Source organism: Eleginops maclovinus, chromosome 16, assembly GCF_036324505.1.
Source record: "Eleginops maclovinus isolate JMC-PN-2008 ecotype Puerto Natales chromosome 16, JC_Emac_rtc_rv5, whole genome shotgun sequence".
NCBI lineage: Eukaryota > Metazoa > Chordata > Actinopteri > Perciformes > Eleginopidae > Eleginops > Eleginops maclovinus.
The window spans coordinates 23,432,213-23,443,296 of NC_086364.1; positions in this window are offsets into that span (position 1 = coordinate 23,432,213).

The window sequence follows — 11,084 nt, forward strand, 5'->3', positions numbered from 1 at the left end:
ACGTTGGACACGCACACACACGTTGGACACGCAGACACACGTTGGAGACGCACACACACGTTGGAGACGCACACACACGTTGGAGACGCACACACACGTTGGAGACGCACACACACGTTGGAGACGCACACACACGTTGGACAGGCACACACACGTTGGAGACGCAGACACACGTTGGAGACGCAGACACACGCTGGAGACGCACACACACGTTGGAGACGCAGACACACGTTGGAGACGCACACACACGTTGGAGACGCACACACACGTTGGACAGGCACACACACGTTGGAGACGCAGACACACGTTGGAGACGCACACACACGTTGGAGACGCAGACACACGTTGGAGACGCACACAGACGTTGGAGACGCACACACACGTTGGACACACACACACACGTTGGACACGCAGACACACGTTGGAGACGCACACACACGTTGGAGACGCAGACACACGTTGGAGACGCACACACACGCTGGAGACGCACACACACGTTGGACAGGCACACACACATTGGACACGCAGACACACGTTGGAGACGCAGACACACGTTGGAGACGCAGACACACGTTGGAGACGCAGACACACGTTGGAGACGCAGACACACGTTGGAGACGCACACACACGTTGGAGACGCACACACACGTTGGAGACGCACACACACGTTGGAGACGCACACACACGTTGGAGACGCACACACACTTTGGAGACGCACACAGACGTTGGAGACGCACACACACTTTGGAGACGCACACACACTTTGGAGACGCACACACACGTTGGAGACGCAGACACACGTTGGACAGGCACACACACGTTGGAGACGCACACACACATTGGAGACGCACACACACGTTGGACACGCACACACACGTTGGACACGCACACACACGTTGGAGACGCACACACACGTTGGACACGCAGACACACGTTGGAGACACACACACATTTTCTCCTGTAGAGTGTATGCACAAAGACAGTACGGGGGGACTTCCACATCTGGCTCTGGGGACCTCGTATGGCCCGTGTTGGTGTGTGATACTATGCTGTTTGTAATAAACCTTATTATATACAAGCTGGTGTCTCCGGAGACTTCTTCATCATCTTCACAAACATCGCTACAACATATACCTCACAACAACAAGGGGAGTTGAGCTTCTTCGTGGAGAAGAGGGTACCATTAGTAAAGCTGGTGTCGGTGACTACAGACGGGGCTCCCGCCACGACGGGCCGACACGCAGGCTTCATTGCGCAATGCAAAGGTGACACCGAAATGTCTACATTACCACTGCATCCTTCAGCAGCAGACACTATGTGCAAAAGTGACCGGCTCTGATCGTGTGATGACCCATGTTGTGAAAATCTTAAATAGCATCCGCTCCAAAGCCAAACAACACAGGACATTCAAAGTGCTGCTGGAGGAGCTGTCAGCTGAATATGGTGACCTGTTATTACACACAGATCCGATGGCTCAGCAGAGGAAGAGTTTTTTGTCACTTTTGGGTGAAATCAAAGTATTCTTGCAACCCAAAGGGGAAGACACCTCACTGCTCGAGGACACTGAGTGGAGACTTGACCTTGCATTTTTCACAGACATCAAGGGAGGCTGAACCATTTGAACTGTGAACTGCAAAGGCAAGACTGTTGCTGACATGATAAGAGCTGTAAATGCATTTAAAGCTCGGAGCATATTCTCTGTGCACCTACAGGGTGTTGCACTTTCCCTCTATGCGGTCAGTGCTGCATGACCATGCTTCTGCATCTTTCGACAAAGTACTCTCAAGTCATAATCAGACTTGGGCAAGAGTTTGAGAACACACTCTGTGACTTTGGTCAACTCGAGCCATGTGTGTCATTCATTTCAAATCCTTTCATGCAAGTGGACCTGACCTGCATTGCTGAACAACTAAGTGCAACCTTCAACGTGGATGCTGGACAGGTGGAAATCCTAACCTTGCAAAATGACCTCCACCTCAAAGCCCATCCGGTTGGACCAAACCTTTGGTGCCTTGTGAAACAGAAAGTACAAAGGTGTATGCACAGCAGCTATGAAAGTTGCCTGCCTGTTTGGCTCAACCTATCTCTGTGAATCAGCCTTTCCAGACATGAACTCCATCAAGAACACTCAGAACATGCCTAACTGCTGCATATCTGCAAGCCTCACTCAGAGGGCAGTGTCAAATCATACCCCAGATTCTGTACACCAGTGGACAGCATTCAATGCCAGAATTCCCACTAACAGACATCCACAGGCCAGAGCTAACAGATGTTCAGTCAGACACCATGGCAACGCTAAACTCAAATATTGTACACAAATAACTAGTTTGAAAAGGTTAACAGATGTGTTGTTTTGGTCATTTTACTTTAATAATTGACTGAAAGAATTCCTCTTTTTTGTTTCCACATTGTGTGCACTTATCCACTCTTTATTGCAAACGCTGCTCTGCAATTCTTCCTGGGATTGATAAGGTTTTATATTATCCTATCGCATCTTAAATGATTATCAGATAGTTGTCGGTTCATCTTCTGTGGATTGAAGGATCAATCCCCAGAAGAACTGTTGGAGCTCAGTATTCGTGTTAGGAGCAGACAACTAAAACAAAAGCTCCACTGCTGACATGAACCAGCGCGTTGATTGAATACACAAAGAGTTGATGTTCTGTTTGAAACTTTACATGATATATTATAATAAATGAATAAAGTTGCATGTTTAAATATATCTGTGTTTCCTACCGTGGTAAATCCTTGTTAATAATTACTGTGAGGAATAATGAACCTGTGATCAGACAGTCTCTTCACATACAGTAAATGCATATGTATTACCCTTATTAATAATAACATTACCATTAAAGGTGATCCGTGCAGTTATCAGGACGTTCGTATCAAACAAGTGGCCCTTCGTATTACTCAGGACCCCTTGAAGGAGTTCATATTCCACTCCGTGCACTCAACTGTGCATATGATTTCTCACTGGTTTATTTCTGTTGCTATTTTTAGAATTGTTTATTTCTACTCTTTTCATTTCTAATTATGTGCAAACCTTCCCAGTTTGGGATCAATAAAGTACCTCTTGTCCTTATCTTACGTGTGACATCAGCAACAAGGTTTGCCTTTAGAATCAGAGGTCTGGTGGTTTGAACAGGTTGGCCTGAGACGGAGTCAAACTGCCGGCCTGAATATTTGACCTCAGTCCGCCACTGGCATATTTTCATCTGGCGGTTCTGAATAAATGCTCAAACATAAAAAAAGAACTGTAAGTATTTTATCGTAAACAGCGACTGTGTGTAAACCGTAGACGTGATCAGAGGCACCCGTCATGAAGCTGTGTGAGGCTGTATTCCATATCTCCGTGATCTGTGTTGGAGGACATGACGTGGCTTTGGCTCCACTTCCTCTCACATCTCCCGAAAGATGTGACACCGGTACAAACTTTATCGTATCTTTATCTGCTTCTCAGGTTTCTGCTCTTAGTTTAATCAGTCCGGATCCTGACTCATAACTGCAGCTCTAAAAATAAATGTGCACCTTCCTCAGGTTGGTACCAACGTCCGTCCAGAACCAGACATCTCAACAGCTGTTGGTGGGTTACCGTGAGATCCAGCACAGAGACATTCATGAACATCTCAGATATGAAACTCTTATGTAGTTAAATCTGATCTGATGAAAAAGGTTCAACTCTATTAAATAAAAGCCATGATAAAAGTAAGATACATCTGTGTATTCAGGCCTGACAGCAAGGGAATCAGTGTTGTTACAGCTTCATTAGGCCCACCACGCACGAGCAGCGAGCGTGTAACCCAGTTCAGTTTTCAACACAGCTTCAAAAAGTAGAATAGATCTGCATATTCACTATGTGTCATATCTCAGACGTGGTGGGAAACTGCAAAGTACATTCAGTACGTCATGGACTTAGATATGATCTTAACCCATAAGAACCCACGGTGACACAGGACATTGAAATGTTCTGGAAAGTTCTTATACAGCTTTACCCTTTAATTCAACTCCTGAAGTCAGGGTCACGGGCCAGGTCATGAGATTTTGTGTCATGACAACATGTCCAAGATGTCTGTGACTGAGCTATATTCAAGAGCTTGTTTTGAAAAGATGTGTTGATCAAATTGATATGAATCCATGAGATGAACATGGCTGTGACATTAACCTTAAAATGTCTCAGAAAATCTAGAGTGTAAGTCACAATAACGCCCATGACTTGTACTTTTCTTACCGGAAGGTGATTAAGTGTGGAATTTCCACAACAATATGGCGACGAGGATGGATTAGACTGCTGTACTCGGAAGAGAACAGAGGAAAACACATTTTTTTGACAAAAGGAAGTATTCCTCCCTTTTCCGGTGAGAAGCTGAACTCGGACGGAGGCCCGATCACAGCTCTAATCTAAGTATAAGTAAACCTGTACGGTAAGATCTGAATATTTGCCTTTTTTTCAACAGAGAGTTTAACAGAATCAAAAGGTTTTTTACCGGGGACTCTCGCAGAGTTTTGAAGACAGTCGTGTCCTTGGTTATTATTGTAGTGATTTGACACTGTTTGGTGTATCCGGTATATCGGACCAATTAGTTAATCTCACAAGAGACGTAATAGCTAGAGAGACAATGGGTAGGAATAACAGTAAGCCTGAGGCTGAGGATGATCTTAATCCAACACCAGTTTTTCCATGATAATGCAGGTAATGTTTGACAGAAACCACAGCAGTCTAAAACAAGTGAACGAATGGGAAGAATTGGGTTTTCCAGAATATTGGAGTTTCAGTTTAAGACAATCGGATGCATTGAAATTAAGAATGATAAAAAGAGAGAAGACGGACGCCGCGGCACACTCTAGACTGCCCAGAAAACAGCAGTAAAGAATATGCCATTTATCCCAGATTGGAGAGCATACTGTGTGTGGAGAGAAGAAACATTTTAGGGAAAGGAATAAAGTGCAAATCTATGAAGAAAACTCTCATGTTGATATAAAACCAATCACTAGAATCTGTTTCCTTCTGTTTCTGAGAAACAATCAAGGAGCCTGTTGAAACTGGATCCTGTTTTCCACTCCCTTCCACCCCCTACACTCCAGTCGCAGCAGCACCAACTCCTGCAGCACCAGTGGACACAGCAAGCCGCAGATCCAGCATGCTTGAATCCTTCCAGCCCACACCCCCAACTCAAGACCCCTGCAAAACCCGACCCCTGAACACCCATTACCAGACAACAGCCAGGGGACCCCTGGAGGTGCATAGGGAAATTCCCCTGAGCAAGTTAGGCACAAGGGCCCAAAAGGGGTTCAGCCCGTGGTCAGACGAGAATTTGGGAAGACTTTGCGCATGTATCTCCTCGAAGCCTGTAAAGGGATTGAGAAACTTTTGGGCCCATTTGTAGGGAATACAGCCCTCCTCTTGAATAAGAAGTTTTAAGGGCAAAAAATTTAAAAGATTTAAAGTTCCGGGTTTTTTATTGGAAGGAGGACAAAGACTGCAGCCTTAGTTTATGAGATGCAATGAATCCTATTATGGGAAACAGTTGCTGCACTTTTAGGCTTCGCAGACAAGGAAAGAGGGCTTGGGCAAGTGAAAGGCCCCAAAAACAGGGGGGTTATAAAAAGGGAAAAACTTGCATTCGGAAATTTTGAATCACCTTAACCCACCACCAGGGGTTTCCCCTGCTGAGTGTTGGAAACCCTAACCGTCATTCTCAGATCTGTATCAACCCCCAGCCTCAGCGTCCATTGGTGGACAACGGATTCTTTATCAACCCTCAGCCTCAGGCTCAGGGTGGACGAGGGGACTTCTTTATCAACCTCAGTCAGCGTCTCATTGGGGACAGACGGGACTTCTTTATACCCTCACCCAGGGTTCATTGGTGGACAGACGGGATTTCTTTATCAACCCCTCAGCCTCAGGCCCCATTGGTGGACAGACGGGCTTCTTTATAAACCCCTCCCCCCAGCTTCTTGGGTGGACGACGGACTTTTTATAAAACCCTCAGCCCAGGTTCATTGGGGGGACGAAGGGATTTTTTTAAAACCCCTCAGCCCAGGTCTCATTGGTGGACAGCGGGATTTTTTACCCCTTTTCAGTGGAACTTGAAGAGGGGTCGGGGTTTATCAAGTATTTTGGGTTTGGACTTACCTCAAAGCCACGCTATTGGTGTCTGCACTTCTGATCTGAACATGCTGATATCTGGAGGTTGCTGCTCAGAGATCGATCTGATGGTGAGGTGGCCTATGCGTCCTATTCTTTCTGTTCTTAATTAATGCTGCATCGTTCAAAAAGAGCTTTCAGTATGTGGTAGTGCACAGTGAGTAACCAGTAGATATGAATCCCCCGTCATGAAGCTCTGTGAGGCTGGACTTCCATATCTCAGTGATCTGTGTTTGAGGACAGCCTCCGTGGTTTTGGCTCCATGAACCCACCAAAAACTAAATTGAACAAACCCTTTAAACCGTTTAATCAACTGAGGATTAAATTCATTTTGCTCTAAATTACAGATTTCTTTACTTCATCAACTTTGTGGACGTTACTTTTGAATAGAAATGTGGAATATTATAAGCTCTCTTTAAATAATAATGGAGTATTTTTGTAATCATTATAATCGGAAATCACAATCAGAACAGCAAGAACGGGCTCCCAGGTTGAATTGGTTCTTTGTAGGCTTTATTTCACAGAGGATTAATTACTGATAGATATACACCAAGTTTATAAACGCTGAGAGACAATAATTATGAACGCAGTCAGAAAATTACCAGAATTCTTTCCATGAAATTAAAACATAATCAATTGGATTTGAAATAAAAGATGAGAAAAACTCAACTTGAAAAATAAAAATAATTAAAAAAAACGTGAATTAAAGGGAAGCGCGTTTAAAAGGTTTTTAAAATTTATAAAATTTTATAAATATAAATATTTTTATAAAATATAAAATATATTTATAAAAAATTTTTATATATAAAAATTTAAAAAATTTATATTATTTAAAAATATATTTATATAAAAATAAAAAATATTTTATTTATTAAAAATTAAAACCCTTTTTTTTAGTTTTTTTTGGGGGGGTTTATATTTTGTTTTTTTAAAAGATTTTTGTTACTTTAAGAGTCCCTTTTGTCATTTTCTAATTTGATTCAAATAATTAAAATTAATAATAATTAATAAAAATAAAGTTAATTTTGCCTTCCTTCTTCCTCTCTGATCTTTTCTCTCTTGTTCTCTCTCGTTTTTCTTTCTCTCTTTTCTCTCTCTCTCTCTGTCCCCCTTCTTTCTCACCCTGACTTTTGGGTCTGTTTGAATGTCTAACACCCGGTTTAGATCGTGTCTCGGCCGCTGCATTAGGAGGACGGGAAGAGGGAAAAAATGAAACTCTGCTTTTAAAGGGCCCCGATCTGGTCCTCGGGTCACGTGGTCAGCGACAAGAGCACCAGCAGCGAAACTGGCATGGATTCACGCGTAGAAGGTGGAGTGAAACCCCCCAAAGGGGGGCTCGTGGGCACCAGGGTTTTTGGTTGAAGAGAAAATGAAGATTATTCAGTAATGTACACCAGTACTCTCCTTGGGCTTGCAGAGGACATCAGAGATGACCAATCTCCCTCGAGAAAGTGACTTGCTTGGTTCAGATTGGGTGTACAAAAAAGGTTTTCCCTTTGGTTCGGTTTTATTAAAGAACCAAACCCTGACCCTGCCCTTTTCCCCAACTTTGCTCTGAGAGTTTACTTCTCCTCCCTTTAGAAGAGCTTACAGCAGGGGGGGGGGGGAAAATTTTGGGACACAACCCGCAAAAATTTTTTTCACATAGTTAAGGTATTACAGAAGACAGACCCGTGTATTTTCCTTACGATGTTAACAAAGGAAGTTTGGTCCACTAAAGACCCCGGTGGTTTGTTGTCCTCGTCCTATTAAATAATTCAGTTCCCAATATGGGGGTTGTCTTCAGAAACCAGGACAGGACACTGCAAAACAGCCCTGTCCCCACTGAGTGTGATAATCTGATACAACACATTCCTAAGGGGCTGCTAACACACGCTCTGGTCATCTTTAGAAGGTGATTCTGAGGTCAGTGGGTTTTGGGTGTTGGATATAAGGTATGGGTTTTTCACCATTGTTTCTTTCCCCTTTTCGTTTCCCTCATGATGCCGTATTGTCCCCAAAAAATCTGCTCCCCTTTCTTGATTAGTCGTAATCCCCTTGAGCCCCCGAGTCCCGGTGGGCAGCTGCTTTAGAACAAGGCGTTTTTGTTTCTTTACCTCTGTTTTTTTGGGCCCTCTATTGAACCAAGCAGTAACTTGGGTTTCCTTCATGGTCCTTTTCCCAGTCCCCACACTCCTTGGACAGGCCCCGGGGTCGAAAGGGGCGGCTGGATCTGTAGGAGGAAATATCGGCCGTGCTGACAAGGTTGTTTTAGGTTTCAGGGCTGAGGGTTTGGGGCCAAGGCAGGGTGTTCCCAGGACCAGCTTCTCCTCACCAAAGACTGGAGATCAGGCAGGGCCGGCCTCCCAGGAGCTGAAGGTTGGACCTCTTTCCCCTTGATGCGATAGTTCTTCAGAGTGAATGTTGTGAGGAGAGCAAAAAGGGACGGAGACTCGGGCCCTGCGCCTTCTGCTCGAGGTTTCCCCGTGGTGTTGAGCAATCACTGCGCCGCTCATTCATCGATTGTATCAAACCCCCGCCTCAGCTCTCATTGGTGGACGCGGGACTTTTTTATCAACCCCAGCCCCCCAGCGGTCTCTTGGTGGACAGAGGCTTCTTTTTCAACCCCCGCCTCACGTCTCATTGGTGGACAGGGGGTTTTTTTCAACCCCAGCCCCGGTCCATTGGGGGAAACGGGGACTTCTTTAAATCCCTCTTCGTGGGGAAAATTGAAGATTGGGGAGGTTATCAATTCCTTTTTGGGTTTTGGGCTTACCTCAAAGCCGCATTTTGGGGTCTGCATTTGATCTGAAAATGTGATATTGGAGGGTTTCTGTCGAGATCGATTGAGGGGAGTGGTATGGTCCCCATTTTTTTTGTTTTAATTAAGCGCATCGTTCAAAAAAGTTTCGATTTGGGTAGGCACAGTGAGTAACCCGTAAATATAATCCCCCCTCATGAAGCTCTTGAGCTGGACTTCCATATCTCAGTATCTTGTTTGAGGGCAGCCTCCGTGGGGTTTTTGGGTATGAACCCACCAAAACTAAAATTTAAAAAACCCCTTTAAGTTTAACAACGAGGATTAAATTCATTTTGCTTAAAATTTAAAATTTCTTTACTTCATCAACTTTGGGAGTTTTCTTTTGATAGAAAATGTGGAATTTATAAGCTCCTTTTAAATAATAATGGAGTATTTTTTTTAATCATATAATCGGAAAAAACAAAAGCAAGACGGGCTCCCAGGGTTTAATTGGTTCTTTGTAGGCTTTATTTCACAGGGAATTAATTTGATAGATATACACCAAATTTATAAAAGTGAGGGACAATAATTATGAACGCAGTAAAAAATTCCAAATCTTTCCATGAAATTAAAAAATAATATTGGGTTTGAAATAAAAGATGAGAAAAAATCAAAGAACAATAAATGAAATTAAAAGGAATGAAAAGAAACGCGTTAAAAAATTTATATAATTTTATAATAATAAAACCGGGCAGACGAAGCACTGACCGATAATAAAGAATTTCCCGCTACCCGACATCTCCCCAAAAATTTACAATCCAAAAAAACTTCTACAAACAGAATATAGTTTTAAAAATAATAACAAAAAATTATATATTTTAAATATTTTTTTATATAAAATATTAATATAAATATATTTTTTATATTTATATATATAATAAAATTTTTATAAATATATATATTAAATTTTTTATAAATATATTTAAAATATTTATATTTTTATAATTTTATATAAAATTTTAAAATTTTTATAAATTAAAAAATTAAAAATATATATAAAAAAATTTAAAAATATTTTTTAAAATTTATAAATATATAAATTTGATTATATATTTTAATAAATATAACAAATATAATATTAAAAATAAAAAATTTTTTTTTTTTTATATATTTTATTTTTATAAATAATTTTTAAATATATTTATAAAATATATATATATAAAAAAATTATGATTTTTTCAAATTCAAAAACCTTTGTTTTCGTTTATTGAGGGTTTATTTTTGTTTGTTTAAAGATTCATTTGTTATCTTAAAAGGGGTCCCTTTTGTCATTTTCTAAAGATGGATTCAAAAGTAATTTATCAATTAATAATAATAATAAAAATAATGATGTTTAAATTTTTTCCTCTCTCTCTGTCTCTCTCTGTCTCTGTCTCTCTCGTCTCTCTCTTGTCTCTTTCTCTCTCCTCTCTCTCCTCCTGTTTTCCCTCTCGTCTCTCCCCCTTTACTTGGGTCCTGCTTGAATGGGCTAAACCCGAGATTAGTCGTTTTGGGGCCGCCATTAGAGAGGCGGGCAGGGGAAAATGAAATGAACTCGTTTAAGGGGCCCCCCTTGGTCCCCAGGGTACAGTGAGTACAGGACACAGGCACCGCAGCAGACTGACACTGGCTCTCATGCGTGAAGGGGGTGAACCCAAAAAAGGGGCCCTTTTGCTGCACCGGGTTTTGGTTGAAGAGAAAAACGAAGATTTTGTAGTAAATGCACCCATACCCCTGTGTCTTGCAGAGGAACATCAAGATGACCAATTCCATCAGGAACTGTGACATGCTCGGTTCAGATTTGGTTACAAAAAAGGTTCTTCCTTTTGGGTTTGGTTTTTACTTAAAAAACCCCAAAAACCCGACCCTTTTTCCCCCTCTTTGCATTGAGAGTGACTTTCCCCCCTTGAAAGAGCTCTACGCAGGGGGGGGGAATTTTAGGGACACCCAAGCCATAATTTTAAGTGTTAAGTATTCAGAATAAGACCTGTTGATTTTTTCCCTTTTCAGATGTTTAAAACCAGAGGAAGTTTTGGTCCCCCAAAGACCCCGTTTGGAAAATTTTTCCTGATCACTATTAAAAAAATTTAGTTCCCAAATTTTGGGGGCTTGTCTTCACCGAAAACCAGGGGCAGGAACTGCAAACCCTTTCCCCCCTGATGATAGATACTCTGAACACAT